Below are 21,346 nucleotides of genomic sequence, written 5' to 3'. Positions count from 1 at the left end.
TAACAGATGATGATAGACGAAAGACAGCAACACCCCGTCAGCCATCGCCGTGGACCTCAGTGGTAGCGAATTGTTGTGGCAGAGTATATATTCGTACGCATTTTCTAAGCTCTGGAATGTATTTTTCGCGAGCGCTGTGACGACTGCAAGAAGTGTACACTGCAACAGCCTCCTTAGCTCAGGAGCAGAGCACTGGTCTTGTAAACCAGGGGTCGTGAGTTCGATTCTCACAGGGGGCAGCACAATTTTAAATGGGCCAATGTAATGCTTTGAACCGAAAATTTCAAAATAGCGTGTCTTTTCGGGCCAGAGCCAAGATAACAGATGATGATAGACGAAAGACAGCAACACCCCGTCAGCCATCGCCGTGGACCTCAGTGGTAGCGAATTGTTGTGGCAGAGTAGATATTCGTACGCATTTTCTAAGCTCTGGAATGTATTTTTCGCGAGCGCTGTGACGACTGCAAGAAGTGTACACTGCAACAGCCTCCTTAGCTCAGGGGCAGAGCAGTGGTCTTGTAAACCAGGGGTCGTGAGTTCGATTCTCACAGGGGGCAGCACAATTTTAAATGGGCCAATGTAATGCTTTGAACCGAAAATTTCAAAATAGCGTGTCTTTTCGGGCCAGAGCCAAGATAACAGATGATGATAGACGAAAGACAGCAACACCCCGTCAGCCATCGCCGTGGACCTCAGTGGTAGCGAATTGTTGTGGCAGAGTATATATTCGTACGCATTTTCTAAGCTCTGGAATGTATTTTTCGCGAGCGCTGTGACGACTGCAAGAAGTGTACACTGCAACAGCCTCCTTAGCTCAGGGGCAGAGCACTGGTCTTGTAAACCAGGGGTCGTGAGTTCGATTCTCACAGGGGGCAGCACAATTTTAAATGGGCCAATGTAATGCTTTGAACCGAAAATTTCAAAATAGCGTGTCTTTTCGGGCCAGAGCCAAGATAACAGATGATGATAGACGAAAGACAGCAACACCCCGTCAGCCATCGCCGTGGACCTCAGTGGTAGCGAATTGTTGTGGCAGAGTAGATATTCGTACGCATTTTCTAAGCTCTGGAATGTATTTTTCGCGAGCGCTGTGACGACTGCAAGAAGTGTACACTGCAACAGCCTCCTTAGCTCAGGGGCAGAGCACTGGTCTTGTAAACCAGGGGTCGTGAGTTCGATTCTCACAGGGGGCAGCACAATTTTAAATGGGCCAATGTAATGCTTTGAACCGAAAATTTCAAAATAGCGTGTCTTTTCGGGCCAGAGCCAAGATAACAGATGATGATAGACGAAAGACAGCAACACCCCGTCAGCCATCGCCGTGGACCTCAGTGGTAGCGAATTGTTGTGGCAGAGTAGATATTCGTACGCATTTTCTAAGCTCTGGAATGTATTTTTCGCGAGCGCTGTGACGACTGCAAGAAGTGTACACTGCAACAGCCTCCTTAGCTCAGGGGCAGAGCACTGGTCTTGTAAACCAGGGGTCGTGAGTTCGATTCTCACAGGGGGCAGCACAATTTTAAATGGGCCAATGTAATGCTTTGAACCGAAAATTTCAAAATAGCGTGTCTTTTCGGGCCAGAGCCAAGATAACAGATGATGATAGACGAAAGACAGCAACACCCCGTCAGCCATCGCCGTGGACCTCAGTGGTAGCGAATTGTTGTGGCAGAGTAGATATTCGTACGCATTTTCTAAGCTCTGGAATGTATTTTTCGCGAGCGCTGTGACGACTGCAAGAAGTGTACACTGCAACAGCCTCCTTAGCTCAGGGGCAGAGCACTGGTCTTGTAAACCAGGGGTCGTGAATTCGATTCTCACAGGGGGCAGCACAATTTTAAATGGGCCAATGTAATGCTTTGAACCGAAAATTTCAAAATAGCGTGTCTTTTCGGGCCAGAGCCAAGATAACAGATGATGATAGACGAAAGACAGCAACACCCCGTCAGCCATTGCCGTGGACCTCAGTGGTAGCGAATTGTTGTGGCAGAGTAGATATTCGTACGCATTTTCTAAGCTCTGGAATGTATTTTTCGCGAGCGCTGTGACGACTGCAAGAAGTGTACACTGCAACAGCCTCCTTAGCTCAGGGGCAGAGCACTGGTCTTGTAAACCAGGGGTCGTGAGTTCGATTCTCACAGGGGGCAGCACAATTTTAAATGGGCCAATGTAATGCTTTGAACCGAAAATTTCAAAATAGCGTGTCTTTTCGGGCCAGAGCCAAGATAACAGATGATGATAGACGAAAGACAGCAACACCCCGTCAGCCATCGCCGTGGACCTCAGTGGTAGCGAATTGTTGTGGCAGAGTAGATATTCGTACGCATTTTCTAAGCTCTGGAATGTATTTTTCGCGAGCGCTGTGACGACTGCAAGAAGTGTACACTGCAACAGCCTCCTTAGCTCAGGGGCAGAGCACTGGTCTTGTAAACCAGGGGTCGTGAGTTCGATTCTCACAGGGGGCAGCACAATTTTAAATGGGCCAATGTAATGCTTTGAACCGAAAATTTCAAAATAGCGTGTCTTTTCGGGCCAGAGCCAAGATAACAGATGATGATAGACGAAAGACAGCAACACCCCGTCAGCCATCGCCGTGGACCTCAGTGGTAGCGAATTGTTGTGGCAGAGTAGATATTCGTACGCATTTTCTAAGCTCCGGAATGTATTTTTCGCGAGCGCTGTGACGACTGCAAGAAGTGTACACTGCAACAGCCTCCTTAGCTCAGGGGCAGAGCACTGGTCTTGTAAACCAGGGGTCGTGAGTTCGATTCTCACAGGGGGCAGCACAATTTTAAATGGGCCAATGTAATGCTTTGAACCGAAAATTTCAAAATAGCGTGTCTTTTCGGGCCAGAGCCAAGATAACAGATGATGATAGACGAAAGACAGCAACACCCCGTCAGCCATCGCCGTGGACCTCAGTGGTAGCGAATTGTTGTGGCAGAGTAGATATTCGTACGCATTTTCTAAGCTCTGGAATGTATTTTTCGCGAGCGCTGTGACGACTGCAAGAAGTGTACACTGCAACAGCCTCCTTAGCTCAGGGGCAGAGCACTGGTCTTGTAAACCAGGGGTCGTGAGTTCGATTCTCACAGGGGGCAGCACAATTTTAAATGGGCCAATGTAATGCTTTGAACCGAAAATTTCAAAATAGCGTGTCTTTTCGGGCCAGAGCCAAGATAACAGATGATGATAGACGAAAGACAGCAACACCCCGTCAGCCATCGCCGTGGACCTCAGTGGTAGCGAATTGTTGTGGCAGAGTAGATATTCGTACGCATTTTCTAAGCTCTGGAATGTATTTTTCGCGAGCGCTGTGACGACTGCAAGAAGTGTACACTGCAACAGCCTCCTTAGCTCAGGGGCAGAGCACTGGTCTTGTAAACCAGGGGTCGTGAGTTCGATTCTCACAGGGGGCAGCACAATTTTAAATGGGCCAATGTAATGCTTTGAACCGAAAATTTCAAAATAGCGTGTCTTTTCGGGCCAGAGCCAAGATAACAGATGATGACAGACGAAAGACAGCAACACCCCGTCAGCCATCGCCGTGGACCTCAGTGGTAGCGAATTGTTGTGGCAGAGTAGATATTCGTACGCATTTTCTAAGCTCTGGAATGTATTTTTCGCGAGCGCTGTGACGACTGCAAGAAGTGTACACTGCAACAGCCTCCTTAGCTCAGGGGCAGAGCACTGGTCTTGTAAACCAGGGGTCGTGAGTTCGATTCTCACAGGGGGCAGCACAATTTTAAATGGGCCAATGTAATGCTTTGAACCGAAAATTTCAAAATAGCGTGTCTTTTCGGGCCAGAGCCAAGATAACAGATGATGATAGACGAAAGACAGCAACACCCCGTCAGCCATCGCCGTGGACCTCAGTGGTAGCGAATTGTTGTGGCAGAGTAGATATTCGTACGCATTTTCTAAGCTCTGGAATGTATTTTTCGCGAGCGCTGTGACGACTGCAAGAAGTGTACACTGCAACAGCCTCCTTAGCTCAGGGGCAGAGCACTGGTCTTGTAAACCAGGGGTCGTGAGTTCGATTCTCACAGGGGGCAGCACAATTTTAAATGGGCCAATGTAATGCTTTGAACCGAAAATTTCAAAATAGCGTGTCTTTTCGGGCCAGAGCCAAGATAACAGATGATGATAGACGAAAGACAGCAACACCCCGTCAGCCATCGCCGTGGACCTCAGTGGTAGCGAATTGTTGTGGCAGAGTAGATATTCGTACGCATTTTCTAAGCTCTGGAATGTATTTTTCGCGAGCGCTGTGACGACTGCAAGAAGTGTACACTGCAACAGCCTCCTTAGCTCAGGGGCAGAGCACTGGTCTTGTAAACCAGGGGTCGTGAGTTCGATTCTCACAGGGGGCAGCACAATTTTAAATGGGCCAATGTAATGCTTTGAACCGAAAATTTCAAAATAGCGTGTCTTTTCGGGCCAGAGCCAAGATAACAGATGATGATAGACGAAAGACAGCAACACCCCGTCAGCCATCGCCGTGGACCTCAGTGGTAGCGAATTGTTGTGGCAGAGTAGATATTCGTACGCATTTTCTAAGCTCTGGAATGTATTTTTCGCGAGCGCTGTGACGACTGCAAGAAGTGTACACTGCAACAGCCTCCTTAGCTCAGGGGCAGAGCACTGGTCTTGTAATCCAGGGGTCGTGAATTCGATTCTCAGAGGGGTCAGCACAATTTTAAATGGGCCAATGTAATGCTTTGAAATGAAAATTTCAAAATAGCGTGTCTTTTCGGGCCAGAGCCAAGATAACAGATGATGATAGACGAAAGACAGCAACACCCCGTCAGCCATCGCCGTGGACCTCAGTGGTAGCGAATTGTTGTGGCAGAGTAGATATTCGTACGCATTTTCTAAGCTCTGGAATGTATTTTTCGCGAGCGCTGTGACGACTGCAAGAAGTGTACACTGCAACAGCCTCCTTAGCTCAGGGGCAGAGCACTGGTCTTGTAAACCAGGGGTCGTGAGTTCGATTCTCACAGGGGGCAGCACAATTTTAAATGGGCCAATGTAATGCTTTGAACCGAAAATTTCAAAATAGCGTGTCTTTTCGGGCCAGAGCCAAGATAACAGATGATGATAGACGAAAGACAGCAACACCCCGTCAGCCATCGCCGTGGACCTCAGTGGTAGCGAATTGTTGTGGCAGAGTAGATATTCGTACGCATTTTCTAAGCTCTGGAATGTATTTTTCGCGAGCGCTGTGACGACTGCAAGAAGTGTACACTGCAACAGCCTCCTTAGCTCAGGGGCAGAGCACTGGTCTTGTAAACCAGGGGTCGTGAGTTCGATTCTCACAGGGGGCAGCACAATTTTAAATGGGCCAATGTAATGCTTTGAACCGAAAATTTCAAAATAGCGTGTCTTTTCGGGCCAGAGCCAAGATAACAGATGATGATAGACGAAAGACAGCAACACCCCGTCAGCCATCGCCGTGGACCTCAGTGGTAGCGAATTGTTGTGGCAGAGTAGATATTCGTACGCATTTTCTAAGCTCTGGAATGTATTTTTCGCGAGCGCTGTGACGACTGCAAGAAGTGTACACTGCAACAGCCTCCTTAGCTCAGGGGCAGAGCACTGGTCTTGTAAAACCAGGGGTCGTGAGTTCGATTCTCACAGGGGGCAGCACAATTTAAATGGGCCAATGTAATGCTTTGAACCGAAAATTTCAAAATAGCGTGTCTTTTCGGGCCAGAGCCAAGATAACAGATGATGATAGACGAAAGACAGCAACACCCCGTCAGCCATCGCCGTGGACCTCAGTGGTAGCGAATTGTTGTGGCAGAGTAGATATTCGTACGCATTTTCTAAGCTCTGGAATGTATTTTTCGCGAGCGCTGTGACGACTGCAAGAAGTGTACACTGCAACAGCCTCCTTAGCTCAGGGGCAGAGCACTGGTCTTGTAAACCAGGGGGTCGTGAGTTCGATTCTCACAGGGGGCAGCGCAATTTTAAATGGGCCAATGTAATGCTTTGAACCGAAAATTTCAAATAGCGTGTCTTTTCGGGCCAGAGCCAAGATAACAGATGATGATAGACGAAAGACAGCAACACCCCGTCAGCCATCGCCGTGGACCTCAGTGGTAGCGAATTGTTGTGGCAGAGTAGATATTCGTACGCATTTTCTAAGCTCTGGAATGTATTTTTCGCGAGCGCTGTGACGACTGCAAGAAGTGTACACTGCAACAGCCTCCTTAGCTCAGGGGCAGAGCACTGGTCTTGTAAACCAGGGGTCGTGAGTTCGATTCTCACAGGGGGCAGCACAATTTTAAATGGGCCAATGTAATGCTTTGAACCGAAAATTTCAAAATAGCGTGTCTTTTCGGGCCAGAGCCAAGATAACAGATGATGATAGACGAAAGACAGCAACACCCCGTCAGCCATCGCCGTGGACCTCAGTGGTAGCGAATTGTTGTGGCAGAGTAGATATTCGTACGCATTTTCTAAGCTCTGGAATGTATTTTTCGCGAGCGCTGTGACGACTGCAAGAAGTGTACACTGCAACAGCCTCCTTAGCTCAGGGGCAGAGCACTGGTCTTGTAAACCAGGGGTCGTGAGTTCGATTCTCACAGGGGGCAGCACAATTTTAAATGGGCCAATGTAATGCTTTGAACCGAAAATTTCAAAATAGCGTGTCTTTTCGGGCCAGAGCCAAGATAACAGATGATGATAGACGAAAGACAGCAACACCCCGTCAGCCATCGCCGTGGACCTCAGTGGTAGCGAATTGTTGTGGCAGAGTAGATATTCGTACGCATTTTCTAAGCTCTGGAATGTATTTTTCGCGAGCGCTGTGACGACTGCAAGAAGTGTACACTGCAACAGCCTCCTTAGCTCAGGGGCAGAGCACTGGTCTTGTAAACCAGGGGTCGTGAGTTCGATTCTCACAGGGGGCAGCACAATTTTAAATGGGCCAATGTAATGCTTTGAACCGAAAATTTCAAAATAGCGTGTCTTTTCGGGCCAGAGCCAAGATAACAGATGATGATAGACGAAAGACAGCAACACCCCGTCAGCCATCGCCGTGGACCTCAGTGGTAGCGAATTGTTGTGGCAGAGTAGATATTCGTACGCATTTTCTAAGCTCTGGAATGTATTTTTCGCGAGCGCTGTGACGACTGCAAGAAGTGTACACTGCAACAGCCTCCTTAGCTCAGGGGCAGAGCACTGGTCTTGTAAACCAGGGGTCGTGAGTTCGATTCTCACAGGGGGCAGCACAATTTTAAATGGGCCAATGTAATGCTTTGAACCGAAAATTTCAAAATAGCGTGTCTTTTCGGGCCAGAGCCAAGATAACAGATGATGATAGACGAAAGACAGCAACACCCCGTCAGCCATCGCCGTGGACCTCAGTGGTAGCGAATTGTTGTGGCAGAGTAGATATTCGTACGCATTTTCTAAGCTCTGGAATGTATTTTTCGCGAGCGCTGTGACGACTGCAAGAAGTGTACACTGCAACAGCCTCCTTAGCTCAGGGGCAGAGCACTGGTCTTGTAAACCAGGGGTCGTGAGTTCGATTGTCACAGGGGGCAGAACAATTTTAAATGGGCCAATGTAATGCTTTGAACCGAAAATTTCAAAATAGCGTGTCTTTTCGGGCCAGAGCCAAGATAACAGATGATGATAGACGAAAGACAGCAACACCCCGTCAGCCATCGCCGTGGACCTCAGTGGTAGCGAATTGTTGTGGCAGAGTAGATATTCGTACGCATTTTCTAAGCTCTGGAATGTATTTTCCGCGAGCGCTGTGACGACTGCAAGAAGTGTACACTGCAACAGCCTCCTTAGCTCAGGGGCAGAGCACTGGTCTTGTAAACCAGGGGTCGTGAGTTCGATTCTCACAGGGGGCAGCACAATTTTAAATGGGCCAATGTAATGCTTTGAACCGAAAATTTCAAAATAGCGTGTCTTTTCGGGCCAGAGCCAAGATAACAGATGATGATAGACGAAAGACAGCAACACCCCGTCAGCCATCGCCGTGGACCTCAGTGGTAGCGAATTGTTGTGGCAGAGTAGATATTCGTACGCATTTTCTAAGCTCTGGAATGTATTTTTCGCGAGCGCTGTGACGACTGCAAGAAGTGTACACTGCAACAGCCTCCTTAGCTCAGGGGCAGAGCACTGGTCTTGTAAACCAGGGGTCGTGAGTTCGATTCTCACAGGGGGCAGCACAATTTTAAATGGGCCAATGTAATGCTTTGAACCGAAAATTTCAAAATAGCGTGTCTTTTCGGGCCAGAGCCAAGATAACAGATGATGATAGACGAAAGACAGCAACACCCCGTCAGCCATCGCCGTGTACCTCAGTGGTAGCGAATTGTTGTGGCAGAGTAGATATTCGTACGCATTTTCTAAGCTCTGGAATGTATTTTTCGCGAGCGCTGTGACGACTGCAAGAAGTGTACACTGCAACAGCCTCTTTAGCTCAGGGGCAGAGCACTGGTCTTGTAAACCAGGGGTTGTGAGTTCGATTCTCACAGGGGGCAGCACAATTTTAAATGGGCCAATGTAATGCTTTGAACCGAAAATTTCAAAATAGCGTGTCTTTTCGGGCCAGAGCCAAGATAACAGATGATGATAGACGAAAGACAGCAACACCCCGTCAGCCATCGCCGTGGACCTCAGTGGTAGCGAATTGTTGTGGCAGAGTAGATATTCGTACGCATTTTCTAAGCTCTGGAATATATTTTTCGCGAGCGCTGTGACGACTGCAAGAAGTGTACAATACAACAGCCTCCTTAGCTCAGGGGCAGAGCACTGGTCTTGTAAACCAGGGGTCGTGAGTTCGATTCTCACAGGGGGCAGCACAATTTTAAATGGGCGAATGTAATGCTTTGAACCAAAAATTTCAAAATAGCGTGTCTTTTCGGGCCAGAGCCAAGATAACAGATGATGATAGACGAAAGACAGCAACACCCCGTCAGCCATCGCCGTGGACCTCAGTGGTAGCGAATTGTTGTGGCAGAGTAGATATTCGTACGCATTTTCTAAGCTCTGGAATGTATTTTTCGCGAGCGCTGTGACGACTGCAAGAAGTGTACACTGCAACAGCCTCCTTAGCTCAGGGGCAGAGCACTGGTCTTGTAAACCAGGGGTCGTGAGTTCGATTCTCACAGGGGGCAGCACAATTTTAAATGGGCCAATGTAATGCTTTGAACCGAAAATTTCAAAATAGCGTGTCTTTTCGGGCCAGAGCCAAGATAACAGATGATGATAGACGAAAGACAGCAACACCCCGTCAGCCATCGCCGTGGACCTCAGTGGTAGCGAATTGTTGTGGCAGAGTAGATATTCGTACGCATTTTCTAAGCTCTGGAATGTATTTTTCGCGAGCGCTGTGACGACTGCAAGAAGTGTACACTGCAACAGCCTCTTTAGCTCAGGGGCAGAGCACTGGTCTTGTAAACCAGGGGTCGTGAGTTCGATTCTCACAGGGGGCAGCACAATTTTAAATGGGCCAATGTAATGCTTTGAACCGAAAATTTCAAAATAGCGTGTCTTTTCGGGCCAGAGCCAAGATAACAGATGATGATAGACGAAAGACAGCAACACCCCGTCAGCCATCGCCGTGGACCTCAGTGGTAGCGAATTGTTGTGGCAGAGTAGATATTCGTACGCATTTTCTAAGCTCTGGAATGTATTTTTCGCGAGCGCTGTGACGACTGCAAGAAGTGTACACTGCAACAGCCTCCTTAGCTCAGGGGCAGAGCACTGGTCTTGTAAACCAGGGGTCGTGAGTTCGATTCTCACAGGGGGCAGTACAATTTTAAATGGGCCAATGTAATGCTTTGAACCGAAAATTTCAAAATAGCGTGTCTTTTCGGGCCAGAGCCAAGATAACAGATGATGATAGACGAAAGACAGCAACACCCCGTCAGCCATCGCCGTGGACCTCAGTGGTAGCGAATTGTTGTGGCAGAGTAGATATTCGTACGCATTTTCTAAGCTCTGGAATGTATTTTTCGCGAGCGCTGTGACGACTGCAAGAAGTGTACACTGCAACAGCCTCCTTAGCTCAGGGGCAGAGCACTGGTCTTGTAAACCAGGGGTCGTGAGTTCGATTCTCACAGGGGGCAGCACAATTTTAAATGGGCCAATGTAATGCTTTGAACCGAAAATTTCAAAATAGCGTGTCTTTTCGGGCCAGAGCCAAGATAACAGATGATGATAGACGAAAGACAGCAACACCCCGTCAGCCATCGCCGTGGACCTCAGTGGTAGCGAATTGTTGTGGCAGAGTAGATATTCGTACGCATTTTCTAAGCTCTGGAATGTATTTTTCGCGAGCGCTGTGACGACTGCAAGAAGTGTACACTGCAACAGCCTCCTTAGCTCAGGGGCAGAGCACTGGTGTTGTAAACCAGGGGTCGTGAGTTCGATTCTCACAGGGGGCAGCACAATTTTAAATGGGCCAATGTAATGCTTTGAACCGAAAATTTCAAAATAGCGTGTCTTTTCGGGCCAGAGCCAAGATAACAGATGATGATAGACGAAAGACAGCAACACCCCGTCAGCCATCGCCGTGGACCTCAGTGGTAGCGAATCGTTGTGGCAGAGTAGATATTCGTACGCATTTCATAAGCTCTGGAATGTATTTTTCGCGAGCGCTGTGACGACTGCAAGAAGTGTACACTGCAACAGCCTCCTTAGCTCAGGGGCAGAGCACTGGTCTTGTAAACCAGGGGTCGTGAGTTCGATTCTCACAGGGGGCAGCACAATTTTAAATGGGCCAATGTAATGCTTTGAACCGAAAATTTCAAAATAGCGTGTCTTTTCGGGCCAGAGCCAAGATAACAGATGATGATAGACGAAAGACAGCAACACCCCGTCAGCCATCGCCGTGGACCTCAGTGGTAGCGAATTGTTGTGGCAGAGTAGATATTCGTACGCATTTTCTAAGCTCTGGAATGTATTTTTCGCGAGCGCTGTGACGACTGCAAGAAGTGTACACTGCAACAGCCTCCTTAGCTCAGGGGCAGAGCACTGGTCTTGTAAACCAGGGGTCGTGAGTTCGATTCTCACAGGGGGCAGCACAATTTTAAATGGGCCAATGTAATGCTTTGAACCGAAAATTTCAAAATAGCGTGTCTTTTCGGGCCAGAGCCAAGATAACAGATGATGATAGACGAAAGACAGCAACACCCCGTCAGCCATCGCCGTGGACCTCAGTGGTAGCGAATTGTTGTGGCAGAGTAGATATTCGTACGCATTTTCTAAGCTCTGGAATGTATTTTTCGCGAGCGCTGTGACGACTGCAAGAAGTGTACACTGCAACAGCCTCCTTAGCTCAGGGGCAGAGCACTGGTCTTGTAAACCAGGGGTCGTGAGTTCGATTCTCACTGGGGGCAGCACAATTTTAAATGGGCCAATGTAATGCTTTGAACCGAAAATTTCAAAATAGCGTGTCTTTTCGGGCCAGAGCCAAGATAACAGATGATGATAGACGAAAGACAGCAACACCCCGTCAGCCATCGCCGTGGACCTCAGTGGTAGCGAATTGTTGTGGCAGAGTAGATATTCGTACGCATTTTCTAAGCTCTGGAATGTATTTTTCGCGAGCGCTGTGACGACTGCAAGAAGTGTACATTGCAACAGCCTCCTTAGCTCAGGGGCAGAGCACTGGTCTTGTAAACCAGGGGTCGTGAGTTCGATTCTCACAGGGGGCAGCACAATTTTAAATGGGCCAATGTAATGCTTTGAACCGAAAATTTCAAAATAGCGTGTCTTTTCGGGCCAGAGCCAAGATAACAGATGATGATAGACGAAAGACAGCAACACCCCGTCAGCCATCGCCGTGGACCTCAGTGGTAGCGAATTGTTGTGGCAGAGTAGATATTCGTACGCATTTTCTAAGCTCTGGAATGTATTTTTCGCGAGCGCTGTGACGACTGCAAGAAGTGTACACTGCAACAGCCTCCTTAGCTCAGGGGCAGAGCACTGGTCTTGTAAACCAGGGGTCGTGAGTTCGATTCTCACAGGGGGCAGCACAATTTTAAATGGGCCAATGTAATGCTTTGAACCGAAAATTTCAAAATAGCGTGTCTTTTCGGGCCAGAGCCAAGATAACAGATGATGATAGACGAAAGACAGCAACACCCCGTCAGCCATCGCCGTGGACCTCAGTGGTAGCGAATTGTTGTGGCAGAGTAGATATTCGTACGCATTTTCTAAGCTCTGGAATGTATTTTTCGCGAGCGCTGTGACGACTGCAAGAAGTGTACACTGCAACAGCCTCCTTAGCTCAGGGGCAGAGCACTGGTCTTGTAAACCAGGGGTCGTGAGTTCGATTCTCACAGGGGGCAGCACAATTTTAAATGGGCCAATGTAATGCTTTGAACCGAAAATTTCAAAATAGCGTGTCTTTTCGGGCCAGAGCCAAGATAACAGATGATGATAGACGAAAGACAGCAACACCCCGTCAGCCATCGCCGTGGACCTCAGTGGTAGCGAATTGTTGTGGCAGAGTAGATATTCGTACGCATTTTCTAAGCTCTGGAATGTATTTTTCGCGAGCGCTGTGACGACTGCAAGAAGTGTACACTGCAACAGCCTCCTTAGCTCAGGGGCAGAGCACTGGTCTTGTAAACCAGGGGTCGTGAGTACGATTCTCACAGGGGGTAGCACAATTTTAAATGGGCCAATGTAATGCTTTGAACCGAAAATTTCAAAATAGCGTGTCTTTTCGGGCCAGAGCCAAGATAACAGATGATGATAGACGAAAGACAGCAACACCCCGTCAGCCATCGCCGTGGACCTCAGTGGTAGCGAATTGTTGTGGCAGAGTAGATATTCGTACGCATTTTCTAAGCTCCGGAATGTATTTTTCGCGAGCGCTGTGACGACTGCAAGAAGTGTACACTGCAACAGCCTCCTTAGCTCAGGGGCAGAGCACTGGTCTTGTAAACCAGGGGTCGTGAGTTCGCTTCTCACAGGGGGCAGCACAATTTTAAATGGGCCAATGTAATGCTTTGAACCGAAAATTTCAAAATAGCGTGTCTTTTCGGGCCAGAGCCAAGATAACAGATGATGATAGACGAAAGACAGCAACACCCCGTCAGCCATCGCCGTGGACCTCAGTGGTAGCGAATTGTTGTGGCAGAGTAGATATTCGTACGCATTTTCTAAGCTCTGGAATGTATTTTTCGCGAGCGCTGTGACGACTGCAAGAAGTGTACACTGCAACAGCCTCCTTAGCTCAGGGGCAGAGCACTGGTCTTGCAAACCAGGGGTCGTGAGTTCGATTCTCACAGGGGGCAGCACAATTTTAAATGGGCCAATGTAATGCTTTGAACCGAAAATTTCAAAATAGCGTGTCTTTTCGGGCCAGAGCCAAGATAACAGATGATGATAGACGAAAGACAGCAACACCCCGTCAGCCATCGCCGTGGACCTCAGTGGTAGCGAATTGTTGTGGCAGAGTAGATATTCGTACGCATTTTCTAAGCTCTGGAATGTATTTTTCGCGAGCGCTGTGACGACTGCAAGAAGTGTACACTGCAACAGCCTCCTTAGCTCAGGGGCAGAGCACTGGTCTTGTAAACCAGGGGTCGTGAGTTCGATTGTCACAGGGGCAGCACAATTTTAAATGGGCCAATGTAATGCTTTGAACCGAAAATTTCAAAATAGCGTGTCTTTCCGGGCCAGAGCCAAGATAACAGATGATGATAGACGAAAGACAGCAACACCCCGTCAGCCATCGCCGTGGACCTCAGTGGTAGCGAATTGTTGTGGCAGAGTAGATATTCGTACGCATTTTCTAAGCTCTGGAATGTATTTTTCGCGAGCGTTGTGACGACTGCAAGAAGTGTACACTGCAACAGCCTCCTTAGCTCAGGGGCAGAGCACTGGTCTTGTAAACCAGGGGTCGTGAGTTCGATTCTCACAGGGGGCAGCACAATTTTAAATGGGCCAATGTAATGCTTTGAACCGAAAATTTCAAAATAGCGTGTCTTTTCGGGCCAGAGCCAAGATAACAGATGATGATAGACGAAAGACAGCAACACCCCGTCAGCCATCGCCGTGGACCTCAGTGGTAGCGAATTCTTGTGGCAGAGTAGATATTCGTACGCATTTTCTAAGCTCTGGAATGTATTTTTCGCGAGCGCTGTGACGACTGCAAGAAGTGTACACTGCAACAGCCTCCTTAGCTCAGGGGCAGAGCACTGGTCTTGTAAACCAGGGGTCGTGAGTTCGATTCTCACAGGGGGCAGCACAATTTTAAATGGGCCAATGTAATGCTTTGAACCGAAAATTTCAAAATAGCGTGTCTTTTCGGGCCAGAGCCAAGATAACAGATGATGATAGACGAAAGACAGCAACACCCCGTCAGCCATCGCCGTGGACCTCAGTGGTAGCGAATTGTTGTGGCAGAGTAGATATTCGTACGCATTTTCTAAGCTCTGGAATGTATTTTTCGCGAGCGCTGTGACGACTGCAAGAAGTGTACACTGCAACAGCCTCCTTAGCTCAGGGGCAGAGCACTGGTCTTGTAAACCAGGGGTCGTGAGTTCGATTCTCACAGAGGGCAGCACAATTTTAAATGGGCCAATGTAATGCTTTGAACCGAAAATTTCAAAATAGCGTGTCTTTTCGGGCCAGAGCCAAGATAACAGATGATGATAGACGAAAGACAGCAACACCCCGTCAGCCATCGCCGTGGACCTCAGTGGTAGCGAATTGTTGTGGCAGAGTAGATATTCGTACGCATTTTCTAAGCTCTGGAATGTATTTTTCGCGAGCGCTGTGACGACTGCAAGAAGTGTACACTGCAACAGCCTCCTTAGCTCAGGGGCAGAGCACTGGTCTTGTAAACCAGGGATCGTGAGTTCGATTCTCACAGGGGGCAGCACAATTTTAAATGGGCCAATGTAATGCTTTGAACCGAAAATTTCAAAATAGCGTGTCTTTTCGGGCCAGAGCCAAGATAACAGATGATGATAGACGAAAGACGGCAACACCCCGTCAGCCATCGCCGTGGACCTCAGTGGTAGCGAATTGTTGTGGCAGAGTAGATATTCGTACGCATTTTCTAAGCTCTGGAATGTATTTTTCGCGAGCGCTGTGACGACTGCAAGAAGTGTACACTGCAACAGCCTCCTTAGCTCAGGGGCAGAGCACTGGTCTTGTAAACCAGGGGTCGTGAGTTCGATTCTCACAGGGGGCATCACAATTTTAAATGGGCCAATGTAATGCTTTGAACCGAAAATTTCAAAATAGCGTGTCTTTTCGGGCCAGAGCCAAGATAACAGATGATGATAGACGAAAGACAGCAACACCCCGTCAGCCATCGCCGTGGACCTCAGTGGTAGCGAATTGTTGTGGCAGAGTAGATATTCGTACGCATTTTCTAAGCTCTGGAATGTATTTTTCGCGAGCGCTGTGACGACTGCAACAAGTGTACACTGCAACAGCCTCCTTAGCTCAGGGGCAGAGCACTGGTCTTGTAAACCAGGGGTCGTGAGTTCGATTCTCACAGGGGGCAGCACAATTTTAAATGGGCCAATGTAATGCTTTGAACCGAAAATTTCAAAATAGCGTGTCTTTTCGGGCCAGAGCCAAGATAACAGATGATGATAGACGAAAGACAGCAACACCCCGTCAGCCATCGCCGTGGACCTCAGTGGTAGCGAATTGTTGTGGCAGAGTAGATATTCGTACGCATTTTCTAAGCTCTGGAATGTATTTTTCGCGAGCGCTGTGACGACTGCAAGAAGTGTACACTGCAATAGCCTCCTTAGCTCAGGGGCAGAGCACTGGTCTTGTAAACCAGGGGTCGTGAGTTCGATTCTCACAGGGGGCAGCACAATTTTAAATGGGCCAATGTAATGCTTTGAACCGAAAATTTCAAAATAGCGTGTCTTTTCGGGCCAGAGCCAAGATAACAGATGATGATAGACGAAAGACAGCAACACCCCGTCAGCCATCGCCGTGGACCTCAGTGGTAGCGAATTGTTGTGGCAGAGTAGATATTCGTACGCATTTTCTAAGCTCTGGAATGTATTTTTCGCGAGCGCTGTGACGACTGCAAGAAGTGTACACTGCAACAGCCTCCTTAGCTCAGGGGCAGAGCACTGGTCTTGTAAACCAGGGGTCGTGAGTTCGATTCTCACAGGGGGCAGCATAATTATAAATGGGCCAATGTAATGCTTTGAACCGAAAATTTCAAAATAGCGTGTCTTTTCGGGCCAGAGCCAAGATAACAGATGATGATAGACGAAAGACAGCAACACCCCGTCAGCCATCGCCGTGGACCTCAGTGGTAGCGAATTGTTGTGGCAGAGTAGATATTCGTACGCATTTTCTAAGCTCTGGAATGTATTTTTCGCGAGCGCTGTGACGACTGCAAGAAGTGTACACTGCAACAGCCTCCTTAGCTCAGGGACAGAGCACTGGTCTTGTAAACCAGGGGTCGTGAGTTCGATTCTCAGAGGGGGCAGCACAATTTTAAATGGGCCAATGTAATGCTTTGAACCGAAAATTTCAAAATAGCGTGTCTTTTCGGGCCAGAGCCAAGATAACAGATGATGATAGACGAAAGACAGCAACACCCCGTCAGCCATCGCCGTGGACCTCAGTGGTAGCGAATTGTTGTGGCAGAGTAGATATTCGTACGCATTTTCTAAGCTCTGGAATGTATTTTTCGCGAGCGCTGTGACGACTGCAAGAAGTGTACACTGCAACAGCCTCCTTAGCTCAGGGGCAGAGCACTGGTCTTGTAAACCAGGGGTCGTGAGTTCGATTCTCACAGGGGGCAGCACAATTTTAAATGGGCCAATGTAATGCTTTGAACCGAAAATTTCAAAATAGCGTGTCTTTTCGGGCCAGAGCCAAGATAACAGATGATGATAGACGAAAGACAGCAACACCCCGTCAGCCATCGCCGTGGACCTCAGTGGTAGCGAATTGTTGTGGCAGAGTAGATATTCGTACGCATTTTCTAAGCTCTGGAATGTATTTTTCGCGAGCGCTGTGACGACTGCAAGAAGTGTACACTGCAACAGCCTCCTTAGCTCAGGGGCAGAGCACTGGTCTTGTAAACCAGCGGTCGTGAGTTCGATTCTCACAGGGGGCAGCACAATTTTAAATGGGCCAATGTAATGCTTTGAACCGAAAATTTCAAAATAGCGTGTCTTTTCGGGCCAGAGCCAAGATAACAGATGATGATAGACGAAAGACAGCAACACCCCGTCAGCCATCGCCGTGGACCTCAGTGGTAGCGAATTGTTGTGGCAGAGTAGATATTCGTACGCATTTTCTAAGCTCTGGAATGTATTTTTCGCGAGCGCTGTGACGACTGCAAGAAGTGTACACTGCAACAGCCTCCTTAGCTCAGGGGCAGAGCACTGGTCTTGTAAACCAGGGGTCGTGAGTTCGATTCTCACAGGGGGCAGCACAATTTTAAATGGGCCAATGTAATGCTTTGAACCGAAAATTTCAAAATAGCGTGTCTTTTCGGGCCAGAGCCAAGATAACAGATGATGATAGACGAAAGACAGCAACACCCCGTCAGCCATCGCCGTGGACCTCAGTGGTAGCGAATTGTTGTGGCAGAGTAGATATTCGTACGCATTTTCTAAGCTCTGGAATGTATTTTTTGCGAGCGCTGTGACGACTGCAAGAAGTGTACACTGCAACAGCCTCCTTAGCTCAGGGGCAGAGCACTGGTATTGTAAACCAGGGGTCGTGAGTTCGATTCTCACAGGGGGCAGCACAATTTTAAATGGGCCAATGTAATGCTTTGAACCGAAAATTTCAAAATAGCGTGTCTTTTCGGGCCAGAGCCAAGATAACAGATGATGATAGACGAAAGACAGCAACACCCCGTCAGCCATCGCCGTGGACCTCAGTGGTAGCGAATTGTTGTGGCAGAGTAGATATTCGTACGCATTTTCTAAGCTCTGGAATGTATTTTTCGCGAGCGCTGTGGCGACTGCAAGAAGTGTACACTGCAACAGCCTCCTTAGCTCAGGGGCAGAGCACTGGTCTTGTAAACCAGGGGTCGTGAGTTCGATTCTCACAGGGGGCAGCACAATTTTAAATGGGCCAATGTAATGCTTTGAACCGAAAATTTCAAAATAGCGTGTCTTTTCGGGCCAGAGCCAAGATAACAGATGATGATAGACGAAAGACAGCAACACCCCGTCAGCCATCGCCGTGGACCTCAGTGGTAGCGAATTGTTGTGGCAGAGTAGATATTCGTACGCATTTTCTAAGCTCTGGAATGTATTTTTCGCGAGCGCTGTGACGACTGCAACAAGTGTACACTGCAACAGTATCCTTAGCTCAGGGGCAGAGCACTGGTCTTGTAAACCAGGGGTCGTGAGTTCGATTCTCACAGGGGGCAGAACAATTTTAAATGGGCCAATGTAATGCTTTGAACCGAAAATTTCAAAATAGCGTGTCTTTTCGGGCCAGAGCCAAGATAACAGATGATGATAGACGAAAGACAGCAACACCCCGTCAGCCATCGCCGTGGACCTCAGTGGTAGCGAATTATTGTGGCAGAGTAGATATTCGTACGCATTTTCTAAGCTCTGGAATGTATTTTTCGCGAGCGCTGTGACGACTGCAAGAAGTGTACACTGCAACAGCCTCCTTAGCTCAGGGGCAGAGCACTGGTCTTGTAAACCAGGGGTCGTGAGTTCGATTCTCACAGGGGGCAGCACAATTTTAAATGGGCCAATGTAATGCTTTGAACCGAAAATTTCAAAATAGCGTGTCTTTTCGGGCCAGAGCCAAGATAACAGATGATGATAGACGATAGACAGCAACACCCTGTCAGCCATCGCCGTGGACCTCAGTGGTAGCGAATTGTTGTGGCAGAGTAGATATTCGTACGCATTTTCTAAGCTCTGGAATGTATTTTTCGCGAGCGCTGTGATGACTGCAAGAAGTGTACACTGCAACAGCCTCCTTAGCTCAGGGGCAGAGCACTGGTCTTGTAAACCAGGGGTCGTGAGTTCGATTCTCACAGGGGGCTGCACAATTTTAAATGGGCCAATGTAATGCTTTGAACCGAAAATTTCAAAATAGCGTGTCTTTTCGGGCCAGAGCCAAGATAACAGATGATGATAGACGAAAGACAGCAACACCCCGTCAGCCATCGCCGTGGACCTCAGTGGTAGCGAATTGTTGTGGCAGAGTAGATATTCGTACGCATTTTCTAAGCTCTGGAATGTATTTTTCGCGAGCGCTGTGACGACTGCAAGAAGTGTACACTGCAACAGCCTCCTTAGCTCAGGGGCAGAGCACTGGTCTTGTAAACCAGGGGTCGTGAGTTCGATTCTCACAGGGGGCAGCACAATTTTAAATGGGCCAATGTAATGCTTTGAACCGTAAAATTTCAAAATAGCGTGTCTTTTCGGGCCAGAGCCAAGATAACAGATGATGATAGACGAAAGACAGCAACACCCCGTCAGCCATCGCCGTGGACCTCAGTGGTAGCGAATTGTTGTGGCAGAGTAGATATTCGTACGCATTTTCTAAGCTCTGGAATGTATTTTTCGCGAGCGCTGTGACGACTGCAAGAAGTGTACACTGCAACAGCCTCCTTAGCTCAGGGGCAGAGCACTGGTCTTGTAAACCAGGGGTCGTGAGTTCGATTCTCACAGGGGGCAGCACAATTTTAAATGGGCCAATGTAATGCTTTGAACCGAAAATTTCAAAATAGCGTGTCTTTTCGGGCCAGAGCCAAGATAACAGATGATGATAGACGAAAGACAGCAACACCCCGTCAGCCATCGCCGTGGACCTCAGTGGTAGCGAATTGTTGTGGCAGAGTAGATATTCGTACGCATTTTCTAAGCTCTGGAATGTATTTTTCGCGAGCGCTGTGACGACTGCAAGAAGTGTACACTGCAACAGCCTCCTTAACTCAGGGGCAGAGCACTGGTCTTGTAAACCAGGGGTCGTGAGTTCGATTCTCACAGGGGGCAGCACAATTTTAAATGGGCCAATGTAATGCTTTGAACCGAAAATTTCAAAATAGCGTGTCTTTTCGGGCCAGAGCCATGATAACAGATGATGATAGACGAAAGACAGCAACACCCCGTCAGCCATCGCCGTGGACCTCAGTGGTAGCAAATTGTTGTGGCAGAGTAGATATTCGTACGCATTTTCTAAGCTCTGGAATGTATTTTTCGCGAGCGCTGTGACGACTGCAAGAAGTGTACACTGCAACAGCCTTCTTAGCTCAGGGGCAGAGCACTGGTCTTGTAAACCAGGGGTCGTGAGTTCGATTCTCACAGGGGGCAGCACAATTTTAAATGGGCCAATGTAATGCTTTGAACCGAAAATTTCAAAATAGCGTGTCTTTTCGGGCCAGAGCCAAGATAACAGATGATGATAGACGAAAGACAGCAACACCCCGTCAGCCATCGCCGTGGACCTCAGTGGTAGCGAATTGTTGTGGCAGAGTAGATATTCGTACGCATTTTCTAAGCTCTGGAATGTATTTTTCGCGAGCGCTGTGACGACTGCAAGAAGTGTACACTGCAACAGCCTCCTTAGCTAAGGGGAGAGCACTGCTCTTGTAAACCAGGGGTCGTGAGTTCGATTCTCACAGGGGGCAGCACAATTTTAAATGGGCCAATGTAATGCTTTGAACCGAAAATTTCAAAATAGCGTGTCTTTTCGGGCCAGAGCCAAGATAACAGATGATGATAGACGAAAGACAGCAACACCCCGTCAGCCATCGCCGTGGACCTCAGTGGTAGCGAATTGTTGTGGCAGAGTAGATATTCGTACGCATTTTCTAAGCTCTGGAATGTATTTTTCGCGAGCGCTGTGACGACTGCAAGAAGTGTACACTGCAACAGCCTCCTTAGCTCAGGGGCAGAGCACTGGTCTTGTAAACCAGGGGTCGTGAGTTCGATTCTCACAGGGGGCAGCACAATTTTAAATGGGACAATGTAATGCTTTGAACCGAAAATTTCAAAATAGCGTGTCTTTTCGGGCCAGAGCCAAGATAACAGATGATGATAGACGAAAGACAGCAACACCCCGTCAGCCATCGCCGTGGACCTCAGTGGTAGCGAATTGTTGTGGCAGAGTAGATATTCGTACGCATTTTCTAAGCTCTGGAATGTATTTTTCGCGAGCGCTGTGACGACTGCAAGAAGTGTACACTGCAACAGCCTCCTTAGCTCAGGGGCAGAGCACTGGTCTTGTAAACCAGGGGTCGTGAGTTCGATTCTCACAGGGGGCAGCACAATTTTAAATGGGCCAATGTAATGCTTTGAACCGAAAATTTCAAAATAGCGTGTCTTTTCGGGCCAGAGCCAAGATAACAGATGATGATAGACGAAAGACAGCAACACCCCGTCAG

General features: G+C 48.3%; 65 non-coding genes across 65 annotated transcripts; all 65 read left to right on the top strand.

The window, feature by feature from the left end:
* The first annotated feature begins 167 nt into the window (after nucleotides 1-167).
* On the top strand, nucleotides 168-239 carry Trnat-ugu (transfer RNA threonine (anticodon UGU)). The gene has a single exon. It is a non-coding gene; the product is annotated as a tRNA-Thr (tRNA).
* A 246-nt stretch (nucleotides 240-485) lies between these two features.
* On the top strand, nucleotides 486-557 carry Trnat-ugu (transfer RNA threonine (anticodon UGU)). Its single transcript has one exon. It is a non-coding gene; the product is annotated as a tRNA-Thr (tRNA).
* A 246-nt stretch (nucleotides 558-803) lies between these two features.
* Nucleotides 804-875, top strand: Trnat-ugu (transfer RNA threonine (anticodon UGU)). The gene has a single exon. It is a non-coding gene; the product is annotated as a tRNA-Thr (tRNA).
* Nucleotides 876-1,121: 246 nt separating this feature from the next.
* Trnat-ugu (transfer RNA threonine (anticodon UGU)) lies at nucleotides 1,122-1,193 on the top strand. The gene has a single exon. It is a non-coding gene; the product is annotated as a tRNA-Thr (tRNA).
* Nucleotides 1,194-1,439: 246 nt separating this feature from the next.
* On the top strand, nucleotides 1,440-1,511 carry Trnat-ugu (transfer RNA threonine (anticodon UGU)). The gene has a single exon. It is a non-coding gene; the product is annotated as a tRNA-Thr (tRNA).
* Nucleotides 1,512-1,757: 246 nt separating this feature from the next.
* On the top strand, nucleotides 1,758-1,829 carry Trnat-ugu (transfer RNA threonine (anticodon UGU)). The gene has a single exon. It is a non-coding gene; the product is annotated as a tRNA-Thr (tRNA).
* A 246-nt stretch (nucleotides 1,830-2,075) lies between these two features.
* Nucleotides 2,076-2,147, top strand: Trnat-ugu (transfer RNA threonine (anticodon UGU)). Its single transcript has one exon. It is a non-coding gene; the product is annotated as a tRNA-Thr (tRNA).
* A 246-nt stretch (nucleotides 2,148-2,393) lies between these two features.
* Nucleotides 2,394-2,465, top strand: Trnat-ugu (transfer RNA threonine (anticodon UGU)). The gene has a single exon. It is a non-coding gene; the product is annotated as a tRNA-Thr (tRNA).
* Nucleotides 2,466-2,711: 246 nt separating this feature from the next.
* On the top strand, nucleotides 2,712-2,783 carry Trnat-ugu (transfer RNA threonine (anticodon UGU)). Its single transcript has one exon. It is a non-coding gene; the product is annotated as a tRNA-Thr (tRNA).
* Nucleotides 2,784-3,029: 246 nt separating this feature from the next.
* Trnat-ugu (transfer RNA threonine (anticodon UGU)) lies at nucleotides 3,030-3,101 on the top strand. Its single transcript has one exon. It is a non-coding gene; the product is annotated as a tRNA-Thr (tRNA).
* A 246-nt stretch (nucleotides 3,102-3,347) lies between these two features.
* Nucleotides 3,348-3,419, top strand: Trnat-ugu (transfer RNA threonine (anticodon UGU)). The gene has a single exon. It is a non-coding gene; the product is annotated as a tRNA-Thr (tRNA).
* Nucleotides 3,420-3,665: 246 nt separating this feature from the next.
* Trnat-ugu (transfer RNA threonine (anticodon UGU)) lies at nucleotides 3,666-3,737 on the top strand. The gene has a single exon. It is a non-coding gene; the product is annotated as a tRNA-Thr (tRNA).
* Nucleotides 3,738-3,983: 246 nt separating this feature from the next.
* Trnat-ugu (transfer RNA threonine (anticodon UGU)) lies at nucleotides 3,984-4,055 on the top strand. Its single transcript has one exon. It is a non-coding gene; the product is annotated as a tRNA-Thr (tRNA).
* A 246-nt stretch (nucleotides 4,056-4,301) lies between these two features.
* On the top strand, nucleotides 4,302-4,373 carry Trnat-ugu (transfer RNA threonine (anticodon UGU)). The gene has a single exon. It is a non-coding gene; the product is annotated as a tRNA-Thr (tRNA).
* A 564-nt stretch (nucleotides 4,374-4,937) lies between these two features.
* Trnat-ugu (transfer RNA threonine (anticodon UGU)) lies at nucleotides 4,938-5,009 on the top strand. The gene has a single exon. It is a non-coding gene; the product is annotated as a tRNA-Thr (tRNA).
* A 246-nt stretch (nucleotides 5,010-5,255) lies between these two features.
* Nucleotides 5,256-5,327, top strand: Trnat-ugu (transfer RNA threonine (anticodon UGU)). Its single transcript has one exon. It is a non-coding gene; the product is annotated as a tRNA-Thr (tRNA).
* A 246-nt stretch (nucleotides 5,328-5,573) lies between these two features.
* On the top strand, nucleotides 5,574-5,646 carry Trnat-ugu (transfer RNA threonine (anticodon UGU)). The gene has a single exon. It is a non-coding gene; the product is annotated as a tRNA-Thr (tRNA).
* Nucleotides 5,647-5,891: 245 nt separating this feature from the next.
* Trnat-ugu (transfer RNA threonine (anticodon UGU)) lies at nucleotides 5,892-5,964 on the top strand. The gene has a single exon. It is a non-coding gene; the product is annotated as a tRNA-Thr (tRNA).
* A 245-nt stretch (nucleotides 5,965-6,209) lies between these two features.
* On the top strand, nucleotides 6,210-6,281 carry Trnat-ugu (transfer RNA threonine (anticodon UGU)). The gene has a single exon. It is a non-coding gene; the product is annotated as a tRNA-Thr (tRNA).
* Nucleotides 6,282-6,527: 246 nt separating this feature from the next.
* Nucleotides 6,528-6,599, top strand: Trnat-ugu (transfer RNA threonine (anticodon UGU)). The gene has a single exon. It is a non-coding gene; the product is annotated as a tRNA-Thr (tRNA).
* A 246-nt stretch (nucleotides 6,600-6,845) lies between these two features.
* On the top strand, nucleotides 6,846-6,917 carry Trnat-ugu (transfer RNA threonine (anticodon UGU)). Its single transcript has one exon. It is a non-coding gene; the product is annotated as a tRNA-Thr (tRNA).
* A 246-nt stretch (nucleotides 6,918-7,163) lies between these two features.
* Trnat-ugu (transfer RNA threonine (anticodon UGU)) lies at nucleotides 7,164-7,235 on the top strand. Its single transcript has one exon. It is a non-coding gene; the product is annotated as a tRNA-Thr (tRNA).
* Nucleotides 7,236-7,481: 246 nt separating this feature from the next.
* Nucleotides 7,482-7,553, top strand: Trnat-ugu (transfer RNA threonine (anticodon UGU)). Its single transcript has one exon. It is a non-coding gene; the product is annotated as a tRNA-Thr (tRNA).
* A 246-nt stretch (nucleotides 7,554-7,799) lies between these two features.
* Nucleotides 7,800-7,871, top strand: Trnat-ugu (transfer RNA threonine (anticodon UGU)). The gene has a single exon. It is a non-coding gene; the product is annotated as a tRNA-Thr (tRNA).
* Nucleotides 7,872-8,117: 246 nt separating this feature from the next.
* Nucleotides 8,118-8,189, top strand: Trnat-ugu (transfer RNA threonine (anticodon UGU)). The gene has a single exon. It is a non-coding gene; the product is annotated as a tRNA-Thr (tRNA).
* A 246-nt stretch (nucleotides 8,190-8,435) lies between these two features.
* Trnat-ugu (transfer RNA threonine (anticodon UGU)) lies at nucleotides 8,436-8,507 on the top strand. Its single transcript has one exon. It is a non-coding gene; the product is annotated as a tRNA-Thr (tRNA).
* Nucleotides 8,508-8,753: 246 nt separating this feature from the next.
* On the top strand, nucleotides 8,754-8,825 carry Trnat-ugu (transfer RNA threonine (anticodon UGU)). Its single transcript has one exon. It is a non-coding gene; the product is annotated as a tRNA-Thr (tRNA).
* A 246-nt stretch (nucleotides 8,826-9,071) lies between these two features.
* On the top strand, nucleotides 9,072-9,143 carry Trnat-ugu (transfer RNA threonine (anticodon UGU)). Its single transcript has one exon. It is a non-coding gene; the product is annotated as a tRNA-Thr (tRNA).
* Nucleotides 9,144-9,389: 246 nt separating this feature from the next.
* Nucleotides 9,390-9,461, top strand: Trnat-ugu (transfer RNA threonine (anticodon UGU)). The gene has a single exon. It is a non-coding gene; the product is annotated as a tRNA-Thr (tRNA).
* A 246-nt stretch (nucleotides 9,462-9,707) lies between these two features.
* Nucleotides 9,708-9,779, top strand: Trnat-ugu (transfer RNA threonine (anticodon UGU)). The gene has a single exon. It is a non-coding gene; the product is annotated as a tRNA-Thr (tRNA).
* Nucleotides 9,780-10,025: 246 nt separating this feature from the next.
* On the top strand, nucleotides 10,026-10,097 carry Trnat-ugu (transfer RNA threonine (anticodon UGU)). The gene has a single exon. It is a non-coding gene; the product is annotated as a tRNA-Thr (tRNA).
* Nucleotides 10,098-10,343: 246 nt separating this feature from the next.
* Trnat-ugu (transfer RNA threonine (anticodon UGU)) lies at nucleotides 10,344-10,415 on the top strand. The gene has a single exon. It is a non-coding gene; the product is annotated as a tRNA-Thr (tRNA).
* A 246-nt stretch (nucleotides 10,416-10,661) lies between these two features.
* Nucleotides 10,662-10,733, top strand: Trnat-ugu (transfer RNA threonine (anticodon UGU)). The gene has a single exon. It is a non-coding gene; the product is annotated as a tRNA-Thr (tRNA).
* Nucleotides 10,734-10,979: 246 nt separating this feature from the next.
* Trnat-ugu (transfer RNA threonine (anticodon UGU)) lies at nucleotides 10,980-11,051 on the top strand. The gene has a single exon. It is a non-coding gene; the product is annotated as a tRNA-Thr (tRNA).
* Nucleotides 11,052-11,297: 246 nt separating this feature from the next.
* On the top strand, nucleotides 11,298-11,369 carry Trnat-ugu (transfer RNA threonine (anticodon UGU)). The gene has a single exon. It is a non-coding gene; the product is annotated as a tRNA-Thr (tRNA).
* A 246-nt stretch (nucleotides 11,370-11,615) lies between these two features.
* Trnat-ugu (transfer RNA threonine (anticodon UGU)) lies at nucleotides 11,616-11,687 on the top strand. Its single transcript has one exon. It is a non-coding gene; the product is annotated as a tRNA-Thr (tRNA).
* A 246-nt stretch (nucleotides 11,688-11,933) lies between these two features.
* Nucleotides 11,934-12,005, top strand: Trnat-ugu (transfer RNA threonine (anticodon UGU)). The gene has a single exon. It is a non-coding gene; the product is annotated as a tRNA-Thr (tRNA).
* Nucleotides 12,006-12,251: 246 nt separating this feature from the next.
* Trnat-ugu (transfer RNA threonine (anticodon UGU)) lies at nucleotides 12,252-12,323 on the top strand. Its single transcript has one exon. It is a non-coding gene; the product is annotated as a tRNA-Thr (tRNA).
* A 246-nt stretch (nucleotides 12,324-12,569) lies between these two features.
* Nucleotides 12,570-12,641, top strand: Trnat-ugu (transfer RNA threonine (anticodon UGU)). The gene has a single exon. It is a non-coding gene; the product is annotated as a tRNA-Thr (tRNA).
* A 246-nt stretch (nucleotides 12,642-12,887) lies between these two features.
* Trnat-ugu (transfer RNA threonine (anticodon UGU)) lies at nucleotides 12,888-12,959 on the top strand. The gene has a single exon. It is a non-coding gene; the product is annotated as a tRNA-Thr (tRNA).
* Nucleotides 12,960-13,205: 246 nt separating this feature from the next.
* On the top strand, nucleotides 13,206-13,277 carry Trnaa-ugc (transfer RNA alanine (anticodon UGC)). The gene has a single exon. It is a non-coding gene; the product is annotated as a tRNA-Ala (tRNA).
* A 246-nt stretch (nucleotides 13,278-13,523) lies between these two features.
* On the top strand, nucleotides 13,524-13,597 carry Trnat-ugu (transfer RNA threonine (anticodon UGU)). The gene has a single exon. It is a non-coding gene; the product is annotated as a tRNA-Thr (tRNA).
* A 243-nt stretch (nucleotides 13,598-13,840) lies between these two features.
* On the top strand, nucleotides 13,841-13,912 carry Trnat-ugu (transfer RNA threonine (anticodon UGU)). The gene has a single exon. It is a non-coding gene; the product is annotated as a tRNA-Thr (tRNA).
* Nucleotides 13,913-14,158: 246 nt separating this feature from the next.
* Nucleotides 14,159-14,230, top strand: Trnat-ugu (transfer RNA threonine (anticodon UGU)). The gene has a single exon. It is a non-coding gene; the product is annotated as a tRNA-Thr (tRNA).
* Nucleotides 14,231-14,476: 246 nt separating this feature from the next.
* On the top strand, nucleotides 14,477-14,548 carry Trnat-ugu (transfer RNA threonine (anticodon UGU)). The gene has a single exon. It is a non-coding gene; the product is annotated as a tRNA-Thr (tRNA).
* A 246-nt stretch (nucleotides 14,549-14,794) lies between these two features.
* On the top strand, nucleotides 14,795-14,866 carry Trnat-ugu (transfer RNA threonine (anticodon UGU)). The gene has a single exon. It is a non-coding gene; the product is annotated as a tRNA-Thr (tRNA).
* A 246-nt stretch (nucleotides 14,867-15,112) lies between these two features.
* Nucleotides 15,113-15,184, top strand: Trnat-ugu (transfer RNA threonine (anticodon UGU)). Its single transcript has one exon. It is a non-coding gene; the product is annotated as a tRNA-Thr (tRNA).
* Nucleotides 15,185-15,430: 246 nt separating this feature from the next.
* Nucleotides 15,431-15,502, top strand: Trnat-ugu (transfer RNA threonine (anticodon UGU)). Its single transcript has one exon. It is a non-coding gene; the product is annotated as a tRNA-Thr (tRNA).
* A 246-nt stretch (nucleotides 15,503-15,748) lies between these two features.
* Nucleotides 15,749-15,820, top strand: Trnat-ugu (transfer RNA threonine (anticodon UGU)). Its single transcript has one exon. It is a non-coding gene; the product is annotated as a tRNA-Thr (tRNA).
* Nucleotides 15,821-16,066: 246 nt separating this feature from the next.
* On the top strand, nucleotides 16,067-16,138 carry Trnat-ugu (transfer RNA threonine (anticodon UGU)). The gene has a single exon. It is a non-coding gene; the product is annotated as a tRNA-Thr (tRNA).
* Nucleotides 16,139-16,384: 246 nt separating this feature from the next.
* Nucleotides 16,385-16,456, top strand: Trnat-ugu (transfer RNA threonine (anticodon UGU)). Its single transcript has one exon. It is a non-coding gene; the product is annotated as a tRNA-Thr (tRNA).
* Nucleotides 16,457-16,702: 246 nt separating this feature from the next.
* On the top strand, nucleotides 16,703-16,774 carry Trnat-ugu (transfer RNA threonine (anticodon UGU)). Its single transcript has one exon. It is a non-coding gene; the product is annotated as a tRNA-Thr (tRNA).
* Nucleotides 16,775-17,020: 246 nt separating this feature from the next.
* Nucleotides 17,021-17,092, top strand: Trnat-ugu (transfer RNA threonine (anticodon UGU)). The gene has a single exon. It is a non-coding gene; the product is annotated as a tRNA-Thr (tRNA).
* A 246-nt stretch (nucleotides 17,093-17,338) lies between these two features.
* Nucleotides 17,339-17,410, top strand: Trnat-ugu (transfer RNA threonine (anticodon UGU)). Its single transcript has one exon. It is a non-coding gene; the product is annotated as a tRNA-Thr (tRNA).
* Nucleotides 17,411-17,656: 246 nt separating this feature from the next.
* On the top strand, nucleotides 17,657-17,728 carry Trnat-ugu (transfer RNA threonine (anticodon UGU)). Its single transcript has one exon. It is a non-coding gene; the product is annotated as a tRNA-Thr (tRNA).
* Nucleotides 17,729-17,974: 246 nt separating this feature from the next.
* Trnat-ugu (transfer RNA threonine (anticodon UGU)) lies at nucleotides 17,975-18,046 on the top strand. The gene has a single exon. It is a non-coding gene; the product is annotated as a tRNA-Thr (tRNA).
* Nucleotides 18,047-18,292: 246 nt separating this feature from the next.
* Nucleotides 18,293-18,364, top strand: Trnat-ugu (transfer RNA threonine (anticodon UGU)). Its single transcript has one exon. It is a non-coding gene; the product is annotated as a tRNA-Thr (tRNA).
* Nucleotides 18,365-18,610: 246 nt separating this feature from the next.
* Nucleotides 18,611-18,682, top strand: Trnat-ugu (transfer RNA threonine (anticodon UGU)). The gene has a single exon. It is a non-coding gene; the product is annotated as a tRNA-Thr (tRNA).
* Nucleotides 18,683-18,928: 246 nt separating this feature from the next.
* Nucleotides 18,929-19,000, top strand: Trnat-ugu (transfer RNA threonine (anticodon UGU)). Its single transcript has one exon. It is a non-coding gene; the product is annotated as a tRNA-Thr (tRNA).
* A 246-nt stretch (nucleotides 19,001-19,246) lies between these two features.
* Nucleotides 19,247-19,318, top strand: Trnat-ugu (transfer RNA threonine (anticodon UGU)). Its single transcript has one exon. It is a non-coding gene; the product is annotated as a tRNA-Thr (tRNA).
* A 247-nt stretch (nucleotides 19,319-19,565) lies between these two features.
* On the top strand, nucleotides 19,566-19,637 carry Trnat-ugu (transfer RNA threonine (anticodon UGU)). Its single transcript has one exon. It is a non-coding gene; the product is annotated as a tRNA-Thr (tRNA).
* Nucleotides 19,638-19,883: 246 nt separating this feature from the next.
* Nucleotides 19,884-19,955, top strand: Trnat-ugu (transfer RNA threonine (anticodon UGU)). The gene has a single exon. It is a non-coding gene; the product is annotated as a tRNA-Thr (tRNA).
* A 246-nt stretch (nucleotides 19,956-20,201) lies between these two features.
* On the top strand, nucleotides 20,202-20,273 carry Trnat-ugu (transfer RNA threonine (anticodon UGU)). Its single transcript has one exon. It is a non-coding gene; the product is annotated as a tRNA-Thr (tRNA).
* A 563-nt stretch (nucleotides 20,274-20,836) lies between these two features.
* On the top strand, nucleotides 20,837-20,908 carry Trnat-ugu (transfer RNA threonine (anticodon UGU)). Its single transcript has one exon. It is a non-coding gene; the product is annotated as a tRNA-Thr (tRNA).
* A 246-nt stretch (nucleotides 20,909-21,154) lies between these two features.
* Nucleotides 21,155-21,226, top strand: Trnat-ugu (transfer RNA threonine (anticodon UGU)). Its single transcript has one exon. It is a non-coding gene; the product is annotated as a tRNA-Thr (tRNA).
* Nucleotides 21,227-21,346: the final 120 nt, after the last annotated feature.

The sequence above is a fragment of the Schistocerca cancellata genome, chromosome 1 (assembly GCF_023864275.1).
Source record: "Schistocerca cancellata isolate TAMUIC-IGC-003103 chromosome 1, iqSchCanc2.1, whole genome shotgun sequence".
In the NCBI taxonomy this organism is placed as follows: Eukaryota; Metazoa; Arthropoda; class Insecta; order Orthoptera; family Acrididae; genus Schistocerca; species Schistocerca cancellata.
This window is presented reverse-complemented; position numbering and strand designations above follow the sequence as displayed.